The following is a 12,277-nucleotide window of genomic DNA, read 5'->3' on the forward strand; positions in this document are numbered from 1 at the left end:
CACTTAAGGAAGATTCTAGGGATGTAGATTCTACTTATGGCAATAAACAACACAAATTAATGGATTTACTTCTTGCTATTATTCTTGTTTAACCAGAGATTCATTTCCAAAATTACCAAGTCTCATTTTCATGATGAAATGGCCTAGAGCAATATAGATTTCCCTATTTTCATGGTGAAATACTACTACTACTCTGTTTTATTTCATGAAATGCTAAATAATCCACCTTTGTGTATCTCTATTTTCATGAACATACAACTCAAGCTCTACTCATGTGTTTCCATTGTTATTACCAATCCTCATTGAACAATAACAACTAATAACAAGCTATTGGGGATCAATCAACAACAAGTAATCACAGCTACACAAGTAGACAAGTTAATAAAAGATCTAACAAGTGTACATCACCTTCAATTCATATTATTTAGCCATAAGTTTCATCTACTCCCTAGATAAAGAAAATTAGCTACTCATGAATGATTTAACAATCAAACTCACAAGTTTATTAATGCAAAACATCATGAAGTACAAGTATAAGAAAGGTAAAAGAAAGCTTAGCCAATTGAAGGTAAAGCTCTCCAATTCCTGCTATGTTCTTGTACAAGATGGTTACAAGTGAAACTCCAAATGCTTCTCTAAGAACTCTTAGCTAGAGAGAAAACTTGTTACAAGAAGGAAAACTAGCTACATCTCCTCCCTGCTTCTCCTCTGTGTTTCTGCATAAAAGGTGGTAGAAAGTTTATTCTTTTTCCTTCATAATTTCTTCCACTCAGATTTTGTAAAAAGAAGTCAAAGATATGATGTTTCTTTTTTTTCTACACTCATTTGGTCTTCTCTTTTGTTGCAGAAGCATGTGCCACCGATTTCTGGCCCTCAAAATAGCTGGAAAAGTTGTGAGAAAGATAAAGAAAAACGGCTGTGCCACTTGCTGAGGAGAGAGACAGATCCGAGCCTCTGATCCGAGGGTTGAAAATTGATCCGAGCTCGGATCAGTGGATCCGCGAACTTCCCATGATGGATCCGAGGTCGGATCGTCCTGACCTTGGATACACTCCGCCAGAAGTACAGACGAGGTCTCGGATCTCTCTTGTACACACGGATCCGAGCTCGGATCCGTGTTGAGCAATTTTCCAGTTTTTCACTTCTTCCCATTTTCTACATTTCAGCTCCCAATTTCTTGTGTACTTTATCCTCTGGATAACCCTTACATTTCTTTCAGCTTGTGCATGAATTTCATACATCAATAACCTTCACAATTTCACCAAATTAACGCATTAATCCACTCATTTATCAAGTTTTGAACCTTTAAACAATATTTAAGCAATTATCACCAAAAGAGTCCAAATATGGCTTTAATTTTCTCAAAACATACCAAAAATTCATGCCAAATTTGTACAAAATGTACGCTAAATATTCACTTATCAAATTCCCCCACACTTGAATCATTGCTTGTCCTCAAGCAATTTTACACAAAACTTCAATGATTTAATAAATAAATCAATATACGTATTTTTGTCAAATTTAATTCCTCAAAAACCTAGAAACCAATCATTATGCCATTTCTCAGATTACACTAAATACTCATAATATTCAATTAAATAAAAATAATTATGCCTTAATTTCAACAAATTCAAATCAATTCTCTCATTCTATCATAATTCCACAAATAAGTAAATCACATAGTCAATTTTATGGCCTTCCTCATCCCAAAACTTAACAATTTAGAGGGATTTACTCACATTTCATCTTATTTAAATAGTGAAAACGTCTTTTTACGCGAAAATCAACACTTTTAGGTGGAAATTCCCGGTTACTCAACATTTCACTTATTTAAATTGCTAAGCATACTCTTAATTCCAATACCTTTTTACGCGAATGTCGACATTTGTAAATGCCAACCCCCGGTTACTCAGTATGTGAATCATTGGAGTAGAAAATTAATAATAATAATAATTTTTTTTTTCAACAATCAATTTCTTTTTCCCTCTAAATATAATTAAAGGAAGAATTTGGCCTTGTTTTTGACTATATCAATCACTTACTTATAAAATTAAGTAAAAATGAGAAATATCATTAATCTTGCAAAATTCTAAGCATAATTTTTCTTATTTATCCAAATATACTTTTGAAAAATGTAAAAAATCCTAATTGCATAATAATTCATTCCAAGTCAAATAAGAACTAAACTTTTCCAAAATACACATATCATTTTATCCAATGGAAGAATTAGATACTTAAAATTTTAACATTTTGGCCATTTAATTGGAAGAATTGCAATGAAATATTGGAAAATATTTTAGAAAAAATTTTGACAGAGTTTCCCCATAAAAATGGATGAAATTCCCTGCCAACAACCTCAATTTCACAAAAATTATCCTCATGACAATATCTCCAAATATAATTCCAACATTTTTAAGCCATAAACAACTAAAATCATGCATTTCAAGACACAATCACCCATAAGATATAGTAATCCCTCCCCCACACTTAAAATCTACAATGTCCTCGTTGTAGAGGAAGGTAAAAGAACTGAAACTTCCCTCAAATAGGTGGTGATGCAATTTGAAACCCTTAATCATCACGATCATCCAAATTCTGCCCAAAATGAGACAACAAGGGTACCAAACACCATAAGTAGCACAAGATGATTCAAATAAAAGAAAACTAAAATCACAAAGTTTGTCTTAACAAAAGAAAAGAAAAATAAAGAAATATAAGATCTAATCCGCTAAAGAGCATCATGGCTGCTCGGAACGAGGGTCTACTGCCTCCTCGGCTCCATGAGGACCCTGTGAGGTACCAATATGGTCCTCCTCCTGATGAGGTGTCGGAGTAGGGGACCGTCGGATATGGAAATGATCCTCGATCGCACGAAGACGGCGATCATGTCGGTCGAGGCGCTCAGTCATCATCCGCTCCGTCTGGTCAATGCGCTCGACGACTCGCGTCTCCATACAGCACATGGCATTGAGGAGCTCTTGCCATTTGGAGCGCGGTTGAGGAGGTGGTCGCGGAACCGGAGGAGAAAGAGTCTGCTGTGCCTCCGTCTCTTGAGTTTCTGCTTGTGGTTCAGTGTGAGGCGGAGGTTGAGTGGAAGTCGATACTTCTCCTGTGTCCCGGATCAAAGCAGCTCCAAAAGCCGTAGAAATACCCAAAGCTTGAGTATAGAAGCATTTACCTCCTCGGCAGACATAGTTACCACCGCTCTCTTGGTTCCAAGAGGAACCTTGAGCTTCTCAAAAACGAGGGATAGCAGTCGAGGGAATCCGAAGCAAGTCTCGCCGGCCCTCATGCGAGCTGTGGTCCGCATATAGCTGATGATAATGCTGGGTAGAGGAATACCGGTCAACTGCACACCCACACCATGCATCATCTTGTCCAAGAAGTAGAGATCACTGTTGCGGAGCTCCCGTTTTTCACTTCTTTTTGGTACCACATTGAAGGCAAAGAGGTAGAAAATCAAGTGGTACCTATGCTCGAAGGAATCGGCGTAAACTGTAAGCTTCTTCGCAGTTCCTCTCTCTCGATACTGGCCCTTTAGGCGTCCAACCGCCTCTCCCACCTGCCAAGGGTCTCGAGCCGTGAACTCCTTGGTCAATTTGACATCTTCACCTGCGTCTTTGAGTTGGACGAAGCGTCTCAGTGTATCTCGATTGAGAGCCACTCTCCTGCCTCGAACCCATGAGATGATGAGGTTGCCACTGTGGCTCTGTTTGTTTTCTACATTAGCGTAGAACTCCCGGACCAGATTGGGATAGTAGTGTTTGGGCAACTGAAGAATGTTCTCCCATCCAAGTCTCTTGAATGCTGTAGAAATGTGATAATACGCGTCCACCTCCGGTGCCAAATGCTTTTCTATTATGATCTCCTTGTCCAGTCCGGCTTCATACCACTGTTGGTTTTCAAGCGATGTGAATCGTGTGGTATCGTAGTCCGGAGGTGGCTCGGCACGGCTAGTAGACGCGATCTTCCGGCGAGAGCGAGGTGGCGGCTCCGGCGATGGAGATTCTTCCTCAGGTGACTCCTCATGCAAAGAGGGTGTGTGTTCCTCACTTGAGGAAGGAGTAGGAGTACGAATGCGAGCCCTCCTTGTGCGAGTCATAGTTCCTATACAAAAATAAGATGAACGTTCATTAGAAATCATAGAAACTTGCTCACATATGTGAAATGAGAATTTAAGAAAATTTCGGCAGAGTTTCCCCTTGAAAAAGGGTTAAACTCCCTGCCAAAATGTACCCAAATTTAAACAAATAACTTCCTAACAATTCTCAAATTCAATTCCCACATTTAGAAAGGATATTACCAATAAGGAAATCATTTCATGCATATTAAGTGCAAACAATTGAAAATTATATCCATTTGCAAGAATGAACACTCAAACACTTGAGAATATCTCCAATCCAATTCATAACACTCATAACACTCAATTTACATACACATGAGTTCCAATTCATCCAAACAAATACTAATTAACTCAAGTAAAAGTGGTTCAATGTGCTTAACTTAATTGGGAACACACTCTTTTACCCCATGGGCTATTGCTCTAATGATAGCATATCATTTTCAATTGGTATAACAGTGATGTATACTCCTCGGAACAAGTTCATATATTCAATGAAAGCAAAATTCAAGAGTATAAATCACTAAAATGCTTAAGCCCAAAAATTGAGAAAAATTCTTAAAAATATCACCAAATCCACAGTTTTCTCAAAAATAAGCATGAAGATAGTTGTAACAATCTATTTAAGCACAATGTAGCACAATTGTATCAAGAAATTCCAACAAATATGCATTTATCATAATATTCCCAAAAACTAGAAATATGTAGAATAAGAAATTATAAAATGTCAAAGAAATTCGCAAATTGTTACCTCAAATGTGTGGGAAGATGATAGAGGATGATAATGATGAAGAATGAGGAACAAACAAGTCCAATTTCACTCAGGAATCAAAGAATTTCCGTGCGGCCCAAAATACCCTTTTGAAGATCAAAATCCTCTTTTGATGATGTGTCGTGGTCAAATAGTTTAGGGTTTCTGATCATACAAGGGTTGTGGAGGTGTTTATGATGAAAGATTGGAGATTTGATGGTTAAAATGGAAAATTGGAGGAAAGAGGTAGGGTTTCGGTGAGAAGAGGGAAGAAGAATTTTGAAAAGTGCAGAAACGAAGCCTCGTTTCTGCTATATCCGAGGTCGGATCGTTTCTAGAGGGCCTCGGATCCGACATGGCTCGGATCAGTCCCAACAGAAACACAGACGACCCCTCAGATTTGTCTGGGTTAGAATGGATCCGAGCTCGGATCATTGGATCCGCGGTCGGATTGGTCTGGGATTTTAGGATCCGAGCTCGGATCCTTTTTTCTCTGCACTAATTGCAGAAACTGCAATTTTTCAAACCCTTTTCCGACCAATTCCAAATCACACATAGGACAAACTTTTTATCAATTCTAACCTCCCACGCACATGTAATATACCATAAACACAATATCCAACTTCTCAAAACACAACAAACACATTTACATTGAAAATCGAGGGGTGAGGTTCTTTGATCATTTTTGCACTTTTACACTAAAATGGCACTTTTGGACATTAAATATACATCAAATAAGTCGATGAGCCTTTATAACCATGATATCACCAAAACTCACTTAAATATACTTGAAATGCACAATGTATGTATATGCATGGGGATTTTAAGCACTTAAAATAAAATTTGGTAAGAAAGACTCCCTTTTCACACATGTTCTTCAAGTGCACCTCCAAGATGGATGATAAAACTCCCGTACCTCCTACAAACAAGTGAAATATATCTAATTAGTCAATTAAATTACACCAAAATGTAAGAAACACACAAATACACTATTATTATTGGGTTGCCTCCCAACAAGCGCTTTTGTTTATAGTCGTTGGCTCGACTCTCCTATAACTTCTTTAACTCTTCATTGCATTTCCTAAGGAGTAAATTACTCCTTTAGGAACTTTTTCTCCGGCCAAATAGAGCTTCAATCTTTGGCCATTTACTTTGAATGGAACACCATTTTCTCCTTTTATTTCCACTGCTCCATAAGGAAATACTTGAGTAACTTCAAATGGTCCCGACCACCTTGACTTCAATTTTCCTGGAAATAACCTCAAGCGTGAGTTGAACAGAAGTACATTTTGTCCTACCTGAAATTGTTTAGGAATAATATGCTTGTCATGCCAATATTTGATCTTTTCTTTATAAATTTTGGCATTTTCATATGCATGTAGTCGGTGTTCCTCCAATTCATTTAGCTCAAGTAATCGCTTTTCACCTGCAAGATTAAAATCCATGTTAATAGATTTAATTGTCCAATAAGCTTTGTGCTCAATCTCTACAGGTAAGTGACAAGCTTTTCCATAGACTAAACGATACGGCGACATCCCTATGGGTGTCTTAAATGCCGTTCGGTAAGCCCATAGTGTATCATCTAACTTTGTAGTCCAATCCTTGCGTGATTTATTCACAGTTTTCTCCAAAATGAGCTTTATCTCTCTATTAGCTAGCTCTGCTTGCCCATTAGCTTGAGAATGATATGGAAGTGATGTCTTGTGCCTACAACTATATTTAAAAAATAAGGAATCCAATTGTTTGTTACAAAAATGTTTCCCTTCATCACTTACTATGGCCTTGGGTATACCAAATCTACTGAAAATATTCTTTTTAAGGAATCTAAGTACAATCTTAGAGTCATTAGTAGGTGAAGCGATTGCTTCTACCCATTTAGAAACATAATCCACTGCTACTAAGATGTACTTATTATTAAAAGAACTAGGAAATGGTCCCATAAAATCAATACCCCATACATCAAATAACTCAACTTCCAAAAATGTAATTAGGGGCATTTCATTTTTTCGAGATATATTTCCAGTTCTTTGGCATGCATCACAATTTTTAACATATTCCCTAGCATCTCGGTACATAGTTGCCCAATAAAACCCTGATTGCCATACCTTTGCCACAGTCTTGGAAGTACTGAAATGACCACCTGTTTCAAGGTTATGACAATGATATAAAACATTATGTACCTCATCTTCGGGAATACATCTACGTATCATACCATCGGCACAATGTTTATATAGCAATGGTTCCTCCCAAAAGTAACTTTTGACATCATGTAAGAATTTCTTCTTTTGATGATAATTAAACCCCTTTGTAATCTCTCCACTGACCAAATAGTTAGCAAAATCTGCATACCATGGAGAATTTCTAAGTGTTAGGACAAACTTATCCGGAAAATTCTCTTGAATTGGAACCTGATCTTTGATTGGAATATATTCCAAACGTGATAAATGATCTGCAACTAGATTCTCCGAACCCTTTTTGTCTTTTATCTCCACATCAAATTTCTGCAATAAAAGAATCCACCGAATTAGTCTAGGTTTTGCATCCTTCTTATGTAGCAAATATTTAAGAGCTGAATGGTTCGTATATATAATAACTTTAGATCCTACTAAATAAGATCTAAATTTATCTAAAGCAAATATCACTGCCAATAGCTCTTTTTATGTCGTTGCATAATTGAGTTGTGCCTCATTTAGCAACTTGCTAGCATAGTAAATGACGTGCAATCGTCATTCTTTCTTTTGTCCCAAAACTGCTCCAACCGCATAGTCACTTGCATCACACATCAATTCAAATGGTAGTGACCAATCGGGTGAAGTTATAATTGGGGCCGAAATCAATTCCTTCTTCAACCTTTCAAATGCAACCAAACAATTGTCATCAAATTGAAAAGGAGTATCTTTACATAATAAATCACATAATGGCTTTACTATTTTAGAAAAATCTTTAATAAAACGTCTATAAAAGCCAGCATGTCCTAAAAAACTCCTTATCCCCTTGACATTGCTTGGAGGTGGCAATTTTTCTATAACTTCTATTTTGGCTTTATCCACCTCAATTCCCATGGAGGAAATCTTGTGTCCTAAGACAATTCATTCTTTTACCATAAAATGGCATTTCTCCCAATTTAGTACAAGATTTGTTTCCTCGCATCTCTGCAAAATCAATTCCAAATTATGAAGACAATGATCAAAAGATGAACCATACACAGAAAAATCATCCATAAATATCTCCATAATTTTCTCAATATAATCAGAAAAAATATCCATCATGCATCGTTGAAAAGTTGCAGGAGCATTGCATAAACCGAATGGCATTCTTCTAAAGGCAAAAGTGCCATAAGGACATGTAAATGTGGTCTTCTCTTGATCCTCTGGAGCTATAGCTATTTGATTATATCCTGAAAAACCATCAAGAAAACAGTAAAATTCATATCCAGCTATTCGCTCCAATAATTGATCAAGAAATGGTAAGGAAAAATGATCTTTTCTTGTTACCGTATTTAACTTACGATAATCAATACACACTCTCCATCCTACCACAAGTCTAGATAGAATTAATTCATCATTTTTACCCATGATTGTAGTCATTCCACCTTTCTTTGGTACCATATGAATTGGACTAATCCAAACACTATCGGAGATAGGAAAAACTATACCTGCGTCAAGCCACTTAAGAATTTCATTTCTTACCACCTCTTTCATGTTTGGATTCAGTCTTCTTTGTGTTTCCACCACTGGTTTGCAACCGTTCTCCAATAAAATTCGATGCATACATATAGAAGGACTTATACCTTTAATGTCTGAAATTGTCCATCCAATTGCTTTCTTACGCCTTCTTAGAACTCTTAACAACTTTGCACACTGCTCATCATCAAGGTCAGCACTAACAATTACAGGTAAAGTGCTATTTTCTCCAAGAAATTCATACTTAGATGAGTTGGAAGTGGCTTGAGTTCTAACTTTGGAGGTTCAATTTTTGAAGGTTGTGAAAACCCTTTTCCTTGGCCAAGACTTTCATACAAATTACCCCTTTTATAAGGTGCTTGAAAATCCAAATACTTGGCCAATTCTTCAATTTCTTCACAAACATATTCTTGCTTACCTACACTCATTAAACAATACTCAAGAGGATCTAAGTCAAAGTTGACTTGACTCATCTCTTGAGTTAGTTTATCAATTGTGCCAATAGAATAAGCATGATCGGTAAAAGAAGGATATTTTTTTATTTCATGCAAATTAAACTCTACCTCTTCTTTACCTACTTGAAACTTCAGCTTGCCATTTTTGACATCAATAATAGTACCTGCAGTAGTTAGAAATGGTCTACCAAGAATAATTGGCATAGATACATCTTCTTCCATATCTAATACCACAAAATCCACTGGAATGATAAATTTCTGAACTTTTATCAAAACATTTTCCAACACTCCAAGTGGATATCTGATAGATCTGTCCGCTAGTTGCAAAGTAATATTAGTGCTTTTAAGCTCCTTCAAACCCAAATGTCTAGCCACCGTTAGAGGTATTAATGATACACTAGCACCAAGATCACACAATGCCTTAGAAAAATCAATGTTACCTATGGTGCAAGGTATAGAAAAACTCCCCGGATCCTTCAACTTCGGTGGTAGCTTATTTTGAATAATTGCACTACATTCCTCCGTTAATGCTATTGTTTCACAGTCTTCCAACTTTCTTTTTCTAGTCATGATTTCCTTGAGAAATTTTGCATAAGACGGAATCTGCAAAATAGCATCGGCAAAAGGAATGTTAATGTGCAATTGTTTGAACAGTTTAACAAATTTTTCAAACTCTTTATCAAACTTATTTTGCTTTAATCTTTGTGGAAATGGAATCGCAGGAGGTATTGGAATGGTAGTGGAAGATGATGGTTGCTTTTCTCTTGGATTCTCCCAACTATTTTCCTCCACAATCGCCTCTTGGTTCCTCTGCTTTTCTTCTTGTTTTTCATTCTCATCTTTCTCAACATCCACCACTGGAGGATCTTCTAATTGTCTACCACTACGAAGAGTAATGGCTTTCACATGCTCCTTAGGATTGACCTCTGTTTTGCTAGGTAATTCTCCTTGATTTCGATTATTCAAAGAACTAGCAATTTGACCAATTTGGACCTCTACATTCCTGTACATTGTAGTGAGTTGATCCAGTCTCCCTTCTACTCGTTCAAATCTGTCCGAGGTAACTTTAGCAAGTTTTTCTACTGCAATCTCCCAACCCGGTTTAGTTTCAGCTTGTGGTTGCCTTGATTGGAACCCCGTTGGATTGGTTGGCCTTGGTTGATTTCCTTGGTCCTTCCATCCAAAGTTTGGATGATTTCTCCACCCTGGATTGTAAGTATTCGAGTAGGGGTTATTTTGAGCATTACGATTGTAATTATTAACGAATTGTACCTTCTCAGAATCAACACACTCATTAGTATCATGTTCACCTCCACATATAGAACAACACGCTACATGTGCATTAGATGAACTTGGACCAACTCCACCTTGTCTACTTAGCAACTTCATCACATTATTCATTTGAGCTCTCAGCATATTGAGAGTGTCCATTTCTATCATACCTGCGTGACGTCTTGTATTACCTCTCTCATTGGCCCATTGGTAGTTATTTGCTGCCATTTCTTCTATCAAATTATGAGCTTCTTGGGGTGATTTACCCATTAAAGCTCCACCTGCAGCTGCATCGATCATAGTTTTAGTAGAAAAAACTAAACCATTATAGAAGGTTTGTATGATTAACCACTCTGGCAGTCCATGATGTGGACATTTTCGAAGAAAATCTCTAAACCTTTCCCATGCCTCATATAATGATTCACCTTCCAATTGGCTAAAACTAGTGATATCCATTCTGAGTTTAGCAGTCTTACCTGGTGGAAAATACTTATTCAAGAATGCTCTTGATAAATCATCCCATCCGGTGAAAGTATTAGGAGCATGAGAATGTAGCCAAAGTTTGGCCTTATCTCTCAATGAAAATGGGAACAATCTTAGCCTTATAGCATCATCACTAACTCCATTCATTTTAATTGTATCACAAATTTCCAAGAATGTAGCTAAGTGTGTATTAGGATCTTCTACTGCATTACCTCCAAATTGAGACTGTTGAACCATTTGGATAAGTGATGGTTTAATCTCAAAATTATTAGCATTACCGAAGGCCTTGCTATGCTCGTTTGAGATCCTTGTGTTCCCGGTACAGCAAAATCTCGTAGAACTCGCCTGTTTGCTTCGTTTTCTGCCATTTCTTCTTCAAATGGAAGCTATATTAAGATTTCCTTTATTGGTTGCCAAATCCCCTGTTCCTCTTGCTATAATGTGTTCCTCCTTTGTCTATGTAGTGTCCTCTCAATTTCTGGATCGAAAAGTACAACTTCTCGAGACGCCCGGTGCATACACTACAAATAAAAACAAGAGAAATTTTACAGTTTTAATTCAACAACTTGAATAAAAATAATGAAAATATCTAAATTAATAGAGATGATTAGGCCCTAATATTGCCGCTCCCCGGCAACGGCGCCAAAAACTTGACGGGATTTTTACTATCAATGCAAGTTTAATTCCGAATTTACACCCGTTGGACTGCAAGTATACAGGTCGCAATTGTAGTACAAGATGTGTATCGGGTCGATCCCACGAGGAGCAATTTAAACAATTACTAAGCCCTTGTTTTCTCTATTATTTAGACTTACAATTAATTTGAGCAGAGAAAATATAATGCCGTAATCTACAAACCTGATCTACAAATCTAGTTTAACAAATGCTGAATGCAAATAGCGAAATTTCACTTAAGGAAGATTCTAGGGATGTAGATTCTACTTATGGCAATAAACAACACAAATTAATGGATTTACTTCTTGCTATTATTCTTGTTTAACCAGAGATTCATTTCCAAAATTACCAAGTCTCATTTTCATGATGAAATGGCCTAGAGCAATATAGATTTCCCTATTTTCATGGTGAAATACTACTACTACTCTGTTTTATTTCATGAAATGCTAAATAATCCACCTTTGTGTATCTCTATTTTCATGAACATACAACTCAAGCTCTACTCATGTGTTTCCATTGTTATTACCAATCCTCATTGAACAATAACAACTAATAACAAGCTATTGGGGATCAATCAACAACAAGTAATCACAGCTACACAAGTAGACAAGTTAATAAAAGATCTAACAAGTGTACATCACCTTCAATTCATATTATTTAGCCATAAGTTTCATCTACTCCCTAGATAAAGAAAATTAGCTACTCATGAATGATTTAACAATCAAACTCACAAGTTTATTAATGCAAAACATCATGAAGTACAAGTATAAGAAAGGTAAAAGAAAGCTTAGCCAATTGAAGGTAAAGCTCTCCAATTCCTGCTATGTTCTTGTACAAG

At 36.7% G+C, this 12,277-nt stretch overlaps 1 non-coding gene across 1 annotated transcript; it reads left to right on the top strand.

Moving 5' to 3' along the window:
* The first annotated feature begins 10,639 nt into the window (after positions 1–10,639).
* On the top strand, positions 10,640–10,746 carry LOC140026280 (small nucleolar RNA R71). Its single transcript, XR_011830226.1, has one exon. It is a non-coding gene; the product is annotated as a small nucleolar RNA R71 (small nucleolar RNA).
* Positions 10,747–12,277: the final 1,531 nt, after the last annotated feature.

The sequence above is a fragment of the Coffea arabica genome, chromosome 11e, assembly GCF_036785885.1.
Source record: "Coffea arabica cultivar ET-39 chromosome 11e, Coffea Arabica ET-39 HiFi, whole genome shotgun sequence".
NCBI lineage: Eukaryota > Viridiplantae > Streptophyta > Magnoliopsida > Gentianales > Rubiaceae > Coffea > Coffea arabica.